This window comes from Phyllobates terribilis, unplaced genomic scaffold, assembly GCF_046119375.1.
Source record: "Phyllobates terribilis strain yellow unplaced genomic scaffold, ASM4611937v1 Scaffold_8__6_contigs__length_399053987, whole genome shotgun sequence".
Lineage (NCBI taxonomy): Eukaryota > Metazoa > Chordata > Amphibia > Anura > Dendrobatidae > Phyllobates > Phyllobates terribilis.
The window spans coordinates 168,392,578-168,406,609 of NW_027362768.1; the positions used below are offsets into that span (position 1 = coordinate 168,392,578).

The 14,032-nt window shown below is 50.3% G+C and overlaps 1 protein-coding gene across 1 annotated transcript in view; it reads right to left on the bottom strand.

Annotated features, from left to right (window-relative positions):
• Positions 1–14,032, bottom strand: part of CFAP57 (cilia and flagella associated protein 57) — a 155,495-nt gene that overhangs the window by 50,343 nt on the left and 91,120 nt on the right. The window lies entirely within an intron of this gene.

The window sequence follows — 14,032 nt, forward strand, 5'->3', positions numbered from 1 at the left end:
GCCACAATACACTACACTGCACTTTGCCACAATACACTGCACTACACTGCACTCTGCCACAATACACTACACGGCACTCTGCCACAATACACTGCACTGCACTCTGCCACAATACACTGCACTGAGCCACAATACACTGCACTACACTGCACTCTGCCACAATACATTGCACTGCACTCTGCCACAATACACTGCACTCTGCCACAATACACTGCACTGCACTCTGCCACAATACACTACACGGCACTCTGCAACAATACACTGCACTGCACTCTGCCACAATACACTACACTGCACTCTGCCACAATACACTACACTGCACTTTGCCACAATACACTGCACTACACTGCACTCTGCCACAATACACTACACGGCACTCTGCCACAATACACTGCACTGCACTCTGCCACAATACACTGCACTGAGCCACAATACACTGCACTACACTGCACTCTGCCACAATACACAGCAATGCACTCTGCCACAATACACTGCACTGTACTCTGCCACAATACACTGCACTGCACTCGGCCACAGTACACTGCACTGCACTCGGCCACAATACACTGCACTCGGCCACAATACACTGCACTGCACTCTGCCACAATACACTACACGGCACTCTGCCACAATACACTGCACTGCACTCTGCCACAATACACTGCACTCTGCCACAATACACTGCACTCTGCCACAATACAGTGCACTGCACTCTGCCGCAATCCACTGCACTGCACTGCGCCGCAATACACTGCACTTTGTACTCTTGCCACAATACACTGCACTGCGCCGCAATACACTGCACTCTGCACTCTTGCCACAATACACTGCACTACACTGCCCTCTGCCACAATACACTGCACTCTGCCGCAATACGCTGCACTGCACTCTGCCACAATACACTGCACTGCCCTCTGCCACAATATCCTGCACTCTGCCACAATACACTGCACTCTGCACTCTTGCCACAATACACTGCACTACACTGCACTCTGCCGCAATACACTACACTGCAGTCTGCCACAATACACTGCACTCTGCCGCAATACACTGCACTGCACTCTGCCGCAATACACTGCACTGCCCTCTGCCACAATATCCTGCACTCTGCCGCAATACACTGCACACTGCCGCAATACACTGCACTCTGCACTCTTGCCACAATACACTGCACTACACTGCACTCTGCCACAATACACTGCACTGCACTCTGCCGCAATACACTGCACTGCCCTCTGCCACAATATCCTGCACTCTGCCACAATACACTGCACTCTGCCACAATACACTGCACTCTGCACTCTTGCCACAATACACTGCACTCTGCCGCAATACACTACACTGCACTCTGCCACAATACACTGCACTACACTCTGCCACAATACACTGCACTCTGCCACAATACACTACACGGCACTCTGCAACAATACACTGCAGTCTGCCACAATACACTACACAGCACTCTGCCACAATACACTGCACTACACTCTGCCACAATACACTGCACTCTGCCACAATACACTACACTGCACTCTGCCACAATACACGGCACTGCACTCTGCCACAATAAACTACACGGCACTCTGCCACAATACACTGCACTGCACTCTGCCACAATACACTGCACTGCACTCTGCCACAATACACTGCACTCTGCCACAATACACTGCACTGCACTCTGCTGCAATACACTGCACTCTGCCACAATACACTGCACTGCACTCTGCCACAATACACTGCACCGCAATACACTGCACTCTGCACTCTTGCCACAATACACTGCACTCTGCCACAATACACTGCACTCTGCCACAATACACTGCACTGCACTCTGCCGCAATACACTGCACTGCACTCTGCCACAATACACTGCACTCTGCCACAATACAATACACTGCACTCTGCCACAATACACTGCAGTGCACTCTGCCACAATACACTGCACTACACTCTGCCACAATACACTGCACTCTGCCACAATACACTACACGGCACTATGCCACAATACACTGCACTGCACTCTGCCACAATACACTACACTGCACTCTGCCACAATACACTGCACTGCACTCTGCCACACTGCACTGCACTCTGCCACAATACACTGCACGGCACTCTGCCACAATACACTACACTGTACTCTGCCACAATACACTGCACTACACTGCACTCTGCCACAATACACTGCACTCTGCCACAATACATTGCACTCTGCCACAATACACTGCACTGCACTCTGCCACAATACACTGCACTCTGCCACAATACACTACACTGCACTCTGCCACAATACACTGCACTACACTGCCACAATACACTGCACTACACTGTACTCTGCCACAATACACTGCACTCTGCCACAATACACTACACTGCACTCTGCCACAATACACTGCACTCTGCCACAATACACTACACTGCAGTCTGCCACAATACACTGCACTGCACTCTGCCACAATACACTACACTGCACTCTGCCACAATACACTGCACTACACTGCATTCTGCCACAATACACTGCACTGCACTCTGCCACAATACATTGCACTCTGCCACAATGCACTGCACTACACTGCACTCTGCCACAATACACTGCACTGCACTCTGCCACAATACATTGCACTGCACTCTGCCACAATACACTGCACTACACTCTGCCACAATACACTGCACTCTGCCACAATACACTGCACTCTGCAACAATACACTGCACTACACTCTTCCACAATACACTACACGGCACTCTGCCACAATACACTACACTGCACTCTGCCACAATACACTACACTGCACTCTGCCACAATACACTGCACTGCACTCTGCCACAATACACTGCACTCTGCCACAATACACTGCACTACACTGCACTCTGCCATAATACACTACACTGCACTCTGCCACAATACACTGCACTGCACTCTGCCACAATACACTACACTGCACTCTGCCACAATACACTGCACTGCACTCTGCCACACTACACTGCACTCTGCCACAATACACTGCACTACACTGCACTCTGCTACAATACACTGCACTGCACTCTGCCACAATACATTGCACTGCACTCTGCCACAATACACTGCACTACACTCAGCCAAAATACACTGCACTACACTGCACTCTGCCACAATACACTACACTGCACTCTGCCACAATACACTGCACTGCACTCTGCCACAATACACTGCACTCTGCCACAATACACTGCACTCCACCACAATAAACTGCACTGCACTCTGCCACAATACACTGCACTCTGCCACAATACACTACACTGCACTGCACTCTGCCACAATACACTGCACTCTGTCACAATACACTGCACTGCACTCTGCCACAATACACTACACTGCACTCTGCCACAATACACTACACTGCACTCTGCCACAATACACTGCACTGCACTCTGCCACAATACACTGCACTGCACTCTGCCACAATACACTGCACTCTGCCACAATACACTGCACTCTGCCACAATACACTGCACTGCACTCTGCCACAATACACTGCACTACACTGCACTCTGCCACAATACACTGCACTCTGCCACAATACACTACACTGCACTCTGCCACAATACACTGCACTACACTGCACTCTGCCACAATACACTGCACTCTGCCACAATACACTGCACTGCACTCTGCCACAATACACTGCACTCTGCCACAATACACTGCACTTTGCCACAATACACTGCACTCTGCACTCTTGCCACAATACACTGCACTCTGCCACAATACACTGCACTCTGCCACAATACACTACACTGCACTCTGCCACAATACACTGCACTACACTGCCACAATACACTGCACTACACTGCACTCTGCCACAATACACTGCACTCTGCCACAATACACTGCACTGCACTCTGCCACAATACACTGCACTCTGCCACAATACACTGCACTCTGCCACAATACACTACACTGCACTCTGCCACAATACACTGCACTGCACTCTGCCACAATACACTGCACTGCACTCTGCCACAATACACTGCACTCTGCCACAATACACTGCACTCTGCCACAATACACTACACTGCACTCTGCCACAATACACTGCACTGCACTCTGCCACAATACACTACACTGCACTCTGCCACAATACACTGCACTGCACTCTGCCACAATACACTACCCTGCACTCTGCCACAATACACTGCACTCTGCCACAATACACTGCACTGCACTCTGCCACAATACATTGCACTGCACTCTGCCACAATACACTGCACTACACTCAGCCACAATACACTGCACTACACTGCACTCTGCCACAATACACTACACTGCACTCTGCCACAATACACTGCACTGCACTCTGCCACAATACACTGCACTGCACTCTGCCACAATACACTGCACTCCACCACAATACACTGCACTCCACCACAATACACTGCACTGCACTCTGCCACAATACACTGCACTCTGCCACAATACACTGCACTCTGCCACAATACACTACACTGCACTGCACTCTGCCACAATACACTGCACACTGTCACAATACACTGCACTGCACTCTGCCACAATACACTACACTGCACTCTACCACAATACACTACACTGCACTCTGCCACAATACACTGCACTGCACTCTGCCACAATACACTGCACTGCACTCTGCCACAATACACTGCACTCTGCAACAATACACTGCACTTCACTCTGCCACAATACACTGCACTCTGCAACAATACACTGCACTACACTCTTCCACAATACACTACACGGCACTCTGCCACAATACACTACACTGCACTCTGCCACAATACACTACACTGCACTCTGCCACAATACACTGCACTGCACTCTGCCACAATACACTGCACTCTGCCACAATACACTGCACTACACTGCACTCTGCCATAATACACTACACTGCACTCTGCCACAATACACTGCACTGCACTCTGCCACAATACACTACACTGCACTCTGCCACAATACACTGCACTGCACTCTGCCACACTACACTGCACTCTGCCACAATACACTGCACTACACTGCACTCTGCTACAATACACTGCACTGCACTCTGCCACAATACATTGCACTGCACTCTGCCACAATACACTGCACTACACTCAGCCAAAATACACTGCACTACACTGCACTCTGCCACAATACACTACACTGCACTCTGCCACAATACACTGCACTGCACTCTGCCACAATACACTGCACTCTGCCACAATACACTGCACTCCACCACAATAAACTGCACTGCACTCTGCCACAATACACTGCACTCTGCCACAATACACTACACTGCACTGCACTCTGCCACAATACACTGCACTCTGTCACAATACACTGCACTGCACTCTGCCACAATACACTACACTGCACTCTGCCACAATACACTACACTGCACTCTGCCACAATACACTGCACTGCACTCTGCCACAATACACTGCACTGCACTCTGCCACAATACACTGCACTCTGCCACAATACACTGCACTCTGCCACAATACACTGCACTGCACTCTGCCACAATACACTGCACTACACTGCACTCTGCCACAATACACTGCACTCTGCCACAATACACTACACTGCACTCTGCCACAATACACTGCACTGCACTCTGCCACAATACACTGCACTGCACTCTGCCACAATACACTGCACTCTGCCACAATACACTGCACTTTGCCACAATACACTGCACTCTGCACTCTTGCCACAATACACTGCACTCTGCCACAATACACTGCACTCTGCCACAATACACTACACTGCACTCTGCCACAATACACTGCACTACACTGCCACAATACACTGCACTACACTGCACTCTGCCACAATACACTGCACTCTGCCACAATACACTGCACTGCACTCTGCCACAATACACTGCACTCTGCCACAATACACTGCACTCTGCCACAATACACTACACTGCACTCTGCCACAATACACTGCACTGCACTCTGCCACAATACACTGCACTGCACTCTGCCACAATACACTGCACTCTGCCACAATACACTGCACTCTGCCACAATACACTACACTGCACTCTGCCACAATACACTGCACTGCACTCTGCCACAATACACTACACTGCACTCTGCCACAATACACTGCACTGCACTCTGCCACAATACACTACCCTGCACTCTGCCACAATACACTGCACTCTGCCACAATACACTGCACTGCACTCTGCCACAATACATTGCACTGCACTCTGCCACAATACACTGCACTACACTCAGCCACAATACACTGCACTACACTGCACTCTGCCACAATACACTACACTGCACTCTGCCACAATACACTGCACTGCACTCTGCCACAATACACTGCACTGCACTCTGCCACAATACACTGCACTCCACCACAATACACTGCACTCCACCACAATACACTGCACTGCACTCTGCCACAATACACTGCACTCTGCCACAATACACTGCACTCTGCCACAATACACTACACTGCACTGCACTCTGCCACAATACACTGCACACTGTCACAATACACTGCACTGCACTCTGCCACAATACACTACACTGCACTCTACCACAATACACTACACTGCACTCTGCCACAATACACTGCACTGCACTCTGCCACAATACACTGCACTGCACTCTGCCACAATACACTGCACTCTGCAACAATACACTGCACTTCACTCTGCCACAATACACTGCACTGCACTCTGCCACAATACACTGCACTACACTGCACTCTGCCACAATACACTGCACTCTGCCACAATACACTACACTGCACTCTGCCACAATACACTGCACTACACTGCCACAATACACTGCACTACACTGCACTCTGCCACAATACACTGCACTCTGCCACAATACACTGCACTGCACTCTGCCACAATACACTGCACTCTGCCACAATACACTGCACTCTGCCACAATACACTGCACTCTGCACTCTTGCCACAATACACTGCACTGCACTCTGCCACAATACACTGCACTACACTGCACTCTGCCACAATACACTGCACTCTGCCACAATACACTACACTGCACTCTGCCACAATACACTGCACTACACTGCCACAATACACTGCACTACACTGCACTCTGCCACAATACACTGCACTCTGCCACAATACACTGCACTGCACTCTGCCACAATACACTGCACTCTGCCACAATACACTGCACTCTGCCACAATACACTGCACTCTGCACTCTTGCCACAATACACTGCACTCTGCCACAATACACTACACTCTGCCACAATACACTACACTGCACTCTGCCACAATACACTGCACTACACTGCCACAATACACTGCACTACACTGCACTCTGCCACAATACACTGCACTCTGCCACAATACACTGCACTGCACTCTGCCACAATACACTACACGGCACTCTGCAACAATACACTGCACTGCACTCTGCCACAATACACTACACTGCACTCTGCCACAATACACTACACTGCACTTTGCCACAATACACTGCACTACACTGCACTCTGCCACAATACACTACACGGCACTCTGCCACAATACACTGCACTGCACTCTGCCACAATACACTGCACTGAGCCACAATACACTGCACTACACTGCACTCTGCCACAATACATTGCACTGCACTCTGCCACAATACACTGCACTCTGCCACAATACACTACATTGCACTGCACTCTGCCACAATACACAGCAATGCACTCTGCCACAATACACTGCACTGTACTCTGCCACAATACACTGCACTGCACTCGGCCACAGTACACTGCACTGCACTCGGCCACAATACACTGCACTCGGCCACAATACACTGCACTGCACTCTGCCACAATACACTACACGGCACTCTGCCACAATACACTGCACTGCACTCTGCCACAATACACTGCACTCTGCCACAATACACTGCACTCTGCCACAATACAGTGCACTGCACTCTGCCGCAATCCACTGCACTGCACTGCGCCGCAATACACTGCACTTTGTACTCTTGCCACAATACACTGCACTGCGCCGCAATACACTGCACTCTGCACTCTTGCCACAATACACTGCACTACACTGCCCTCTGCCACAATACACTGCACTCTGCCGCAATACGCTGCACTGCACTCTGCCACAATACACTGCACTGCCCTCTGCCACAATATCCTGCACTCTGCCACAATACACTGCACTCTGCACTCTTGCCACAATACACTGCACTACACTGCACTCTGCCGCAATACACTACACTGCAGTCTGCCACAATACACTGCACTCTGCCGCAATACACTGCACTGCACTCTGCCGCAATACACTGCACTGCCCTCTGCCACAATATCCTGCACTCTGCCGCAATACACTGCACACTGCCGCAATACACTGCACTCTGCACTCTTGCCACAATACACTGCACTACACTGCACTCTGCCACAATACACTGCACTGCACTCTGCCGCAATACACTGCACTGCCCTCTGCCACAATATCCTGCACTCTGCCACAATACACTGCACTCTGCCACAATACACTGCACTCTGCACTCTTGCCACAATACACTGCACTCTGCCGCAATACACTACACTGCACTCTGCCACAATACACTGCACTACACTCTGCCACAATACACTGCACTCTGCCACAATACACTACACGGCACTCTGCAACAATACACTGCAGTCTGCCACAATACACTACACAGCACTCTGCCACAATACACTGCACTACACTCTGCCACAATACACTGCACTCTGCCACAATACACTACACTGCACTCTGCCACAATACACGGCACTGCACTCTGCCACAATAAACTACACGGCACTCTGCCACAATACACTGCACTGCACTCTGCCACAATACACTGCACTGCACTCTGCCACAATACACTGCACTCTGATACAATACACTGCACTGCACTCTGCTGCAATACACTGCACTCTGCCACAATACACTGCACTGCACTCTGCCACAATACACTGCACCGCAATACACTGCACTCTGCACTCTTGCCACAATACACTGCACTCTGCCACAATACACTGCACTCTGCCACAATACACTGCACTGCACTCTGCCGCAATACACTGCACTGCACTCTGCCACAATACACTGCACTCTGCCACAATACAATACACTGCACTCTGCCACAATACACTGCAGTGCACTCTGCCACAATACACTGCACTACACTCTGCCACAATACACTGCACTCTGCCACAATACACTACACGGCACTATGCCACAATACACTGCACTGCACTCTGCCACAATACACTACACTGCACTCTGCCACAATACACTGCACTGCACTCTGCCACACTGCACTGCACTCTGCCACAATACACTGCACGGCACTCTGCCACAATACACTACACTGTACTCTGCCACAATACACTGCACTACACTGCACTCTGCCACAATACACTGCACTCTGCCACAATACATTGCACTCTGCCACAATACACTGCACTGCACTCTGCCACAATACACTGCACTCTGCCACAATACACTACACTGCACTCTGCCACAATACACTGCACTACACTGCCACAATACACTGCACTACACTGTACTCTGCCACAATACACTGCACTCTGCCACAATACACTACACTGCACTCTGCCACAATACACTGCACTCTGCCACAATACACTACACTGCAGTCTGCCACAATACACTGCACTGCACTCTGCCACAATACACTACACTGCACTCTGCCACAATACACTGCACTACACTGCATTCTGCCACAATACACTGCACTGCACTCTGCCACAATACATTGCACTCTGCCACAATGCACTGCACTACACTGCACTCTGCCACAATACACTGCACTGCACTCTGCCACAATACATTGCACTGCACTCTGCCACAATACACTGCACTACACTCTGCCACAATACACTGCACTCTGCCACAATACACTGCACTCTGCAACAATACACTGCACTACACTCTTCCACAATACACTACACGGCACTCTGCCACAATACACTACACTGCACTCTGCCACAATACACTACACTGCACTCTGCCACAATACACTGCACTGCACTCTGCCACAATACACTGCACTCTGCCACAATACACTGCACTACACTGCACTCTGCCATAATACACTACACTGCACTCTGCCACAATACACTGCACTGCACTCTGCCACAATACACTACACTGCACTCTGCCACAATACACTGCACTGCACTCTGCCACACTACACTGCACTCTGCCACAATACACTGCACTACACTGCACTCTGCTACAATACACTGCACTGCACTCTGCCACAATACATTGCACTGCACTCTGCCACAATACACTGCACTACACTCAGCCAAAATACACTGCACTACACTGCACTCTGCCACAATACACTACACTGCACTCTGCCACAATACACTGCACTGCACTCTGCCACAATACACTGCACTCTGCCACAATACACTGCACTCCACCACAATAAACTGCACTGCACTCTGCCACAATACACTGCACTCTGCCACAATACACTACACTGCACTGCACTCTGCCACAATACACTGCACTCTGTCACAATACACTGCACTGCACTCTGCCACAATACACTACACTGCACTCTGCCACAATACACTACACTGCACTCTGCCACAATACACTGCACTGCACTCTGCCACAATACACTGCACTGCACTCTGCCACAATACACTGCACTCTGCCACAATACACTGCACTCTGCCACAATACACTGCACTGCACTCTGCCACAATACACTGCACTACACTGCACTCTGCCACAATACACTGCACTCTGCCACAATACACTACACTGCACTCTGCCACAATACACTGCACTACACTGCACTCTGCCACAATACACTGCACTCTGCCACAATACACTGCACTGCACTCTGCCACAATACACTGCACTCTGCCACAATACACTGCACTTTGCCACAATACACTGCACTCTGCACTCTTGCCACAATACACTGCACTCTGCCACAATACACTGCACTCTGCCACAATACACTACACTGCACTCTGCCACAATACACTGCACTACACTGCCACAATACACTGCACTACACTGCACTCTGCCACAATACACTGCACTCTGCCACAATACACTGCACTGCACTCTGCCACAATACACTGCACTCTGCCACAATACACTGCACTCTGCCACAATACACTGCACTCTGCCACAATACACTGCACTGCACTCTGCCGCAATACACTGCACTGCCCTCTGCCACAATACACTGCACTCTGCCACAATACACTGCACTCTGCCACAATACACTGCACTCTGCCACAATACACAGCACTGCACTCTGCCACAATACACTACACTGCACTCTGCCACAATACACTACACTGCACTCTGCCACAATACACTGCACTACACTCTGCCACAATACACTGCACTCTGCCACAATACACTACACGGCACTCTGCAACAATACACTGCACTGCACTCTGCCACAATACACTACACTGTACTCTGCCACAATACACTACACTGCACTTTGCCACAATACACTGCACTACACTGCACTCTGCCACAATACACTACACGGCACTCTGCCACAATACACTACACTGCACTCTGCCACAATACACTACACTCTGCCACAATACACTACACTGCACTCTGCCACAATACACTGCACTGCACTCTGCCACAATACACTGCACTGAGCCACAATACACTGCACTACACTGCACTCTGCCACAATACACTGCACTGCACTCTGCCACAATACACTGCACTCTGCCACAATACACTACATTGCACTGCACTCTGCCACAATACACAGCAATGCACTCTGCCACAATACACTGCACTGTACTCTGCCACAATACACTGCACTGCACTCGGCCACAATACACTGCACTGCACTCGGCCACAATACACTGCACTCGGCCACAATACACTGCACTGCACTCTGCCACAATACACTACACGGCACTCTGCCACAATACACTGCACTGCACTCTGCCACAATACACTGCACTCTGCCACAATACACTGCACTCTGCCACAATACACTGCACTGCACTCTGCCGCAATCCACTGCACTGCACTGCGCCGCAATACACTGCACTTTGTACTCTTGCCACAATACACTGCACTGCGCCGCAATACACTGCACTCTGCACTCTTGCCACAATACACTGCACTACACTGCCCTCTGCCACAATACACTGCACTCTGCCGCAATACGCTGCACTGCACTCTGCCACAATACACTGCACTGCCCTCTGCCACAATATCCTGCACTCTGCCACAATACACTGCACTCTGCCACAATACACTGCACTCTGCACTCTTGCCACAATACACTGCACTACACTGCACTCTGCCGCAATACACTACACTGCAGTCTGCCACAATACACTGCACTCTGCCGCAATACACTGCACTGCACTCTGCCGCAATACACTGCACTGCCCTCTGCCACAATATCCTGCACTCTGCCGCAATACACTGCACACTGCCGCAATACACTGCACTCTGCACTCTTGCCACAATACACTGCACTACACTGCACTCTGCCACAATACACTGCACTGCACTCTGCCGCAATACACTGCACTGCCCTCTGCCACAATATCCTGCACTCTGCCGCAATACACTGCACTCTGCCGCAATACACTGCACTCTGCACTCTTGCCACAATACACTGCACTCTGCTGCAATACACTACACTGTACTCTGCCACAATACACTGCACTACACTCTGCCACAATACACTGCACTCTGCCACAATACACTACACGGCACTCTGCAACAATACACTGCAGTCTGCCACAATACACTACACAGCACTCTGCCACAATACACTGCACTACACTCTGCCACAATACACTGCACTCTGCCACAATACACTACACTGCACTCTGCCACAATACACGGCACTGCACTCTGCCACAATAAACTACACGGCACTCTGCCACAATACACTGCACTGCACTCTGCCACAATACACTGCACTCTGCCACAATACACTACACTGCACTCTTCCACAATACACTGCACTGCACTCTGCCACAATACACTACACGGCACTCTGCCACAATACACTACACTGCACTCTGCCACAATACACTGCACTACACTGCACTCTGCCACAATATACTGCACTCTGCCACAATACACTACACTGCACTCTGCCACAATACACTGCACTGCACTCTGCCACAATACACTGCACTGCACTCTGCCACAATACACTACACTGCACTCTGCCACAATACACTGCACTGCACTCAGCCACAATACACTGCACTGCACTCAGCCACAATACACTGCACTGCACTCAGCCACAATACACTGCACTGCACTCTGCCACAATACACTACACTGCACTCTGCCACAATACACTACACTGCACTGCACTCTGCCACAATACACTGCACTACACTGCACTCTGCCACAATACACTGCACTACACTGCACTCTGCCACAATACACTGCAATGCACTCTGCCACAATACACTGCACTCTGCCACAATACACTGCACTGCACTCTGCCACAATACACTTCACTACACTCTGCCACAATACACTGCACTACACGGCACTCTGCCACAATACACTGCACTGCACTCTGCCACAATACACTGCACTGCACTCTGCCACAATACACTGCACTCTGCCACAATACACTGCACTCTGCCACAAAACACTGCACTCTGCCACAATACACTGCACTCTGCCACAATACACTGCACTGCACTCTGCCACAATACACTGCACTACACTGCACTCTGCCACAATACACTGCACTCTGCCACAATACACTACACTGCACTCTGCCACAATACACTGCACTACACTGCCACACTACACTGTACTCTGCCACAATACACTGCACTCTCCCACAATACACTGCACTGCACTCTGCCACAATACACTGCACTCTGCCACAATACACTGCACTACACTGCACTCTGCCACAATACACTGCACTCTGCCACAATACACTGCACTGCACTCTGCCACAATACACTACACTCTGCCACAATACACTACACTCTGCCACAATACACTACACTGCACTCTGCCA